General features: G+C 52.5%; 1 pseudogene; it reads left to right on the top strand.

Annotated features, from left to right (window-relative positions):
* On the top strand, window positions 1–1019 carry LOC134378765 (dead end protein homolog 1-like; annotated as a pseudogene).
* Window positions 1020–6507: the final 5488 nt, after the last annotated feature.

The following is a 6507-nucleotide window of genomic DNA, read 5'->3' as shown; positions in this document are numbered from 1 at the left end:
AAGCGGGCGTGTGAGATCCGGGGTGAGCAGGTGAATCCAGAGAACGAGGCGGCTTTGGGGGCGCGGGTCAGGGAGACGGGCGTCCGCCTGGTGCAGGTGAAGGGGCAGAGGAAGGACGGCGGGCCAGCCCCAGGCCGGGTGGGCAGCTCGCCGCTGGCCGGCTCGGAGGTGTTCTCCGGCGGCTGCCCCAGGGCGTCTCTCCGAGCACCAGGGGATCCCACTGTGGCAGCGCACGGGCCGCCTGCGAGATCCGCCTGCCGATGACCTTCCGCGGCCTGAACCGCGGCTTCCCGACGCCCGCTGCAGCTCGCGGCGCGGCGCGCAGACCGCCATAGCCCCGCTGCACAGCCGCCCGCTGCGGCGAGAAGAGCGAGTTGCGCGTGGACGGGTCGCCGCCGACGGGAGCCGCCACCGCTGCTGCTCGCACTGCAGCCTCCGGCCCGGCCTGCAGGAGGCGCTGCCGCCGCCCAGCCCCTGCGGCGCCGGTGCTGATCAGGCTGCTCAAGTTCAGCTCCCAGCGCACCGCCGCGGCGGCCATGGACCCAAAGGCCCTGGTGGGAGGACTGTCACGCCTCTGTGGAGAGCAGGTGGCTGTGGAGTGGCTCAAGCCAGACACGAAGCTGCGACTCCCCCAGCAGCTTGCGGGTCCCTCACTGCGGTGCCTACAGCCGCAGGGCAGCCGATTGGCCTTGGCTAGGGACAGGCTAGGGTCCCAAGGGGCTCGGGCTGCCCTCCAGCTGCTGTGCTAACAAATGAGGCTGGGCAGCCCGGTGTTCCTCACCAAGTGTTTGGGCACAGGAACTGCTGGCTGGCACCACTTCCGGTACCAGGTGGTGATCCCTGGTCATCCAGTGCCTTTCAGCGGCCTTATCTGGGTTGTGCTGGCCCCAGATGGGCATGACGGGCATGACGTAGCCAAGGATGCAGCGTCCGCACAGCTGCTGGAGGCACTGAGTGAGTCTGGGGCCGGCTTCTTGTGGTCTGCTGGGGCTGAGCCAGGTGCCATCATGAAGCAGTGATCCCGTCCTCCACAGGCTGCCTAAACAAGGAGGCAGAGCCTGTGTCAGTCTCCAGCCCAGCAGGCCTGGGTGGCCACTGTCTGATCCCATTGGGGGAGGGGCGGGGTCCTGCCGCATGTGTCACTAAGCCTCCCTGCTATGGCAGGGCCTCATAGCACCTGGGTGGATCGGGTTTGGCTTACATTGTGGTGGAGGACCTAGCCCTCCCCCTCCCAGCCCAGGGTCAGACCTGACCCCATGGTGACACCCACACCTACCTTTGTCCCCTCACCCCTCTTCCTCCCACAGCTTCGTGTGAATCATAGTTATTTTCTTGATTTCTTTTGGTTGCATTTTATTTGCGGGGCCGGCTGAACCAAAGGGTCAGAAATCCTGCCTTCATCCCCACTTCTTGGCATCTGGGTTTGGCTTATGTATAGTTTTGAGTTTCTCTATGCTGGTTGTATTTATATTAAATCCCTGGTTGCTGTAAAAAAAAAAGAAAGAAAGAAACTTAGCCCCCACTGTGACTGTTAAGAGTGTGGGACTATTATGGTAGTTGAAAGGTGGAGCCTTGAAGAGGTGATTGGATTGTAGGACCATGCAGGAGAGAATGGATTAAAAATCGTGGTCAGGGCTGTGGTTCTGAGGACTTTAAAAGAAGAGGAGAGTCTGTCTTTCTCTGTCTTGCTCTCTCAGCTTCCACCATCTTGCAATGTGAGACCCCGGGGTCACTGTCACCACCACCAGATGGACTTTGGACTTCCCAGCCTCAGAAACTGTAAGCAATAGATTTTGTTTTCTTTACAAATCACCCACTTTCAAGTATTTTGTTATAAGCAACAGGAATGAACTAACACAGAAGATATTTGATTAAAAGAAACAAAACAAGGGCCGGCCTGTGGCTCAGTAGGGAGAGTGTGGTGCTGATAACACCAAGGCCCCAGGTTCAGATCCCATATAGGGATGGCTGGTTAGTTCACTGGGTGAGCGTGGTGCTGACAACACCAAGTCAAGGGTTAAGATCCCCTTACCGATCATCTTTTAAAAAAAAGAAAGAAAGAAAAAATGTAACAAAACTACTGATTATAATGTGAACTTTGAGAAAGAAAAAAGCAGCCCCTGACCACCATAGCTGAGCCAGGCCATGGAGTTCTCCTACTGAACATAAACCATGTCCCAGAACACTCTCTCTGTTACCTTTACGGAGCAAGACAAAAATCAACACCATTCTATAATTGTCTAAGAACAGACAAAAACAAGAACTTTGTCCAAACCACAAAATGGCCAGATGTCTCCCTTTCTTGCACTATTTTGCCTGCTTCTAAGTACAAATTAAGATAATCATAGAATTGCTCTTGCTTTTTGACAGCACCCAGTCTAGAACAAAACCACCCCTTCCTTGAACCCTCCCCCAATCAACTAACACAAGCTGAAGTCCTATAAGCCCCATCTTGAGTTGCAAATAGTTCAATCAAATATGTCCTATCCTCCTACGTTTACAAGTATGTTACTGGCATTCAGGTCCCACTGCTTGCTCACCAATCAGAAACAAAAGACTGGTGAGTCCCAAATGTTGGTGCGAGGCAGGAAGTTCATTATCAGATGTCGAAGGAGACAGACTAGAACTGTCTACCACTTTAGGGTTTCAGGAGAGTTTAAGGGGGAGCGGAGGGAATGGAGTATGAAAAATGAAAAGCAGGAGGGAGGGGCACGTGCAAGGAACCACGTGCAGTCTCAGCCAGCCTCCGTCTGGTTTCTGCTCCCGTCCTTGCTGTTATCTCAGGGTCCTGCTGGAGGGATGGAATCAGCATAGCTTTAGTGAGTCTTCCTTGGATAGCACATGCAATTCTGCAGCTCCAGGCTGACCGGAGAACAGCTTCACGTCCATGTAAATAATGTCATCTTGCCCCATAACCGAGGTTCAAAATATCAAATAACCATGGGGAAAGACAGAACTCAGAGAAATGAAGTCCAAGGGGGTAAAAAAAAAATCCGTGTCCTATTCAAATCTTTTAGAACCCATGCAGTTTTAGTTCCCAACATGGCTTCAGTCCCGCTCACTCCTACAACTTTCCTTCCTAATTACCTGGAAAGTCAGTTTCAAGTTTAGAAGTTTTAGACACCCTGCAGTTTCAGGCTGTGCCATACTGTGAGGACCACAGCCCGCACACGATCTCCCCTTCTCTTCCCACCCCGGCTCCACTCCACAAGTCAAAGATCCTCTTGGGTTTTCACGTGAACACCGCAGCTCTCACATCCAAGCCGCAAGCACGGCCCTGCAGTCAGCTGCCTTCCAGGCCAGAGGTGCACACACCAGCAGCACAGGCCACCCTTGGGAAGGAGCAGGGACAGAGGCCTCTGGAGTTCCTGACGTGGGTTCTGGGTCACCCGTGCAGAGAACGGCAGGATCCTAGATATTTTTAGTATTTATACCTAACAAGGACTACAGCTATGGGAGAACAGGATTCATTTATTGATACGTTTCCCAAAGTCTACAGCATAAAAGAGAGGCAATGGGCGTTCTAAGACCTCACTGCCGCATCCTCTAGCTTGTGTTCGCTGCCTAACGCTTCTCTGAAGCCACGTGGTCTTACTTTTCTTTTTCCTTTGGGTCCCCTTCCTCTCCCTGACTTTGGCCTCAACTTCCATTTATTTCTTTTCCATTGCCGCCATCACCACGGATGTTCGCCATTAACTCGCAATCAATTCCTCTCTCTGACATTTTCTAATCCCGAGTCTCTCTAAAGGTCATTCTCCAGCAGGTCTGTCACCCTCTCTGTACTTCTCCAGTCACTTCAGATCCTCCCGATGTCCCTGGCTGCCACCACTCTCTCTCTCTCTCCCAGTGAACTTCACTTTTCTAAGTCTGGCTGCTGCCGAATCCTGACAGATGGACTCAACCAATCCGCGAGGATAAATACCAGAAGCCACCAATCAGCATCCGCCGAGGGCGGGACTTCACTGAAGTTCCTCGGGTCCTGACAGCAAGGACCTGTTGCCACCGCAGCGGGGCCCACGACGGCCTCCGGCCGACAGAATCGGTACCCGGCATGAGGTTCCTGCCGCCCGCGCCAACCACTGCCAACGATCAGACCCGAACCCCCAGCCGGCCCGACCTCGGCGCGCCCCGCCCCACATCCCCCGGGCGCGGGGATCCTGGAGGCCGCCCCGCGGGGTCCCGACCTCCGTCTCCCGGCCCGACTCCCGCAAGCAGCCCCGCCCGGCAGGGGCCAGTCGGACCAGGCGCCCGCGCCCCCGGCGGCAGCGACTCACCAGGAAGCTGGGAGTTTTCCGTTCTCCCGCCCGCGACGGAGCTGGAGCGGGCGGGCGGTTCGGCCAGGCGCGGCGGCGGAAAGGCCCGCTGGGCCGGGGGCTGGGCTGGGCAGCGAGGCCCGGAGCCGATCGGCCACCTCCCGCCGCGCCGTCCGGCGGACGCTGCAGGCGCGGGCACCCACCCTGCGACGAGGAGGCGCCCGCGTCCTCCAACGGCTCCCGCTCCTCCTCCAGCGGCTCCCGCTCCTCCTCCAACGGCTCCCGCTCCTCCTCCAACGGCTCCCGCTCCTCCTCCAACGGCTCCCGCTCCTCCTCCGCCGCCGGCGCTGTCAGGAGTGTAAACGTCGCGCGTCCCCAGGAGAGGGGCGGGGCGGGCGCAGGCCCCTCCCCCTGCCTTCGGGCGACTTCCCACCCAGTCGGGGGTCGGCCTCCTTTTGAGAACTTGTTTTTTCTTCATTAAGTTATTTAAACGCCCCCATTTGCCAACGGTGAACCGACTTGACGTCCCATTTGTTCTTGTGGATCACAGCGTTTTGATTCCACCCTCTTTTACTACGTGATTTAAACTACCTGCTTGCTTGGGTCGGCCCGTGGCTGGCTCGGGAGAGAGCGGCGACTGGGAGCGCGGTGGCGCTGCAGCCGCGGGTTCGAATCCTATATGCGGATGGCCGGTGGGCTCACTGGGTGAGCGCGGTGCGTGCGACACCAAGCCAAGGGTTGCGATCCCCTTACCGGTCACAAAAAAGAAAATGAAAAAAAAAAACAAAAACTACCTGTCGCCTAATGTGAGTGCAGGGAAATGAGGAAAAGAGGCTTTTTTCTGAGTCTGGCTAAGAAAACCTTGTGTAGATGTTCCGGTACAGAGGAGAATTAATGGCTTTTAGAATGTTCCCAAAAGGTGAACGACCTGGTATGGATCTTTGGGGAAAAAAATAAAATAAAAAATAAACGTATATTTATACATATATAGGATCTTTTTTAGTACACCGAGGATCTTTGAAATATATTCTGTATTGTGTGTGTGTGTGTGTGTGTGTGTGTGTGTGTGTGTGTGTGTGTGTGTGTGTGTGTGTGTGTGTACGCATCAAATTCTAAGCTCTTCTTGTGTGTGTGTGTGTGTACGCATCAAATTCTAAGCTCTTCTTGAGCTTAGACTTATTATATACAACTGATACTCAATATTTTCACTTAGATGTGTAATAGGTATTTGACACTTAATGTATCTAAAACAGAATTCTTGATTTCCTACCTGAAATCTATTCCTCCCTTACTATTTAGCATCATTCCCTTCCCAGTCACCCAATAGCTCTTCCCTTTCCTCATGCCCCACCTGCTATCCACGCACAAACTCTTTTGAAACCAAACTTCAAACTGTATCCAGAATCCTCACTCCTTCATCATTTCTATTATTATTATTATCCAAGTACAAGCCACCATTAATTCCTGCCAGGACAGCTACAATAACTTCCTTTTCATCTTGCCTCCTAGAGTCCAATCTCCACACAGGAGCCGGAGTTCACTTGAAATAATATATATGGGGGCTGTCTGGTTAGCTCAGTTGGCTTGAGCATGGTACTGATAACACCAAGGGCCAGGGTTCAATACCTATACAGGCCAGCCACCAAAAAAATAAGTAAATAAATAAAATAACACATGTACAATAATGTAGGTAAAAAATTTAAATGTCAAATGTAGACTTTCAATCAAACAAAGAAAAAATGTGTGTAGAAAAGTAGCTTAAAGTAAATCACCAAGTTGTTTTCTCATAGTGGTGAAAGAATGGGCTATTTTCATTTTGCTACCGTATATGTCCTATCTTCTTCTAATTAACAAATGACCTTTCATTTCATCAAAATCGTGCAAGCACATGCTTAAAAATTAAATAACATAGCTTTATAATGAAAAGCAATGTTTATCTTCTATTCAACTGCTACACCACCTGATTCTAGTTTCCAGAATAAAACTTTCAATCATTTCTGTTTTAAATCTTACATGTTTACCTTTATGTCTCCAGATAATTACTCGTAGGAGTCAGATACAAGTCAGGCTATTCTAACACCAACCCCCCAAATATAGTGGTGTTAGCATGGCAGAAGCTATTTTCCTCTCACATAGCCCTAGTAGGCAATTTAGAGCACTCTGATAGTGCTGGGAGCCGGGCTCCTTCTGTCTTGCTGCTCTGGCCTCTGTGGCCCTTTTCCACGTGCTTAACAGACTCTCTGCCTCAGCTGCA

This window comes from Cynocephalus volans, chromosome 5 (assembly GCF_027409185.1).
Source record: "Cynocephalus volans isolate mCynVol1 chromosome 5, mCynVol1.pri, whole genome shotgun sequence".
Lineage (NCBI taxonomy): Eukaryota > Metazoa > Chordata > Mammalia > Dermoptera > Cynocephalidae > Cynocephalus > Cynocephalus volans.
This window is presented reverse-complemented; position numbering and strand designations above follow the sequence as displayed.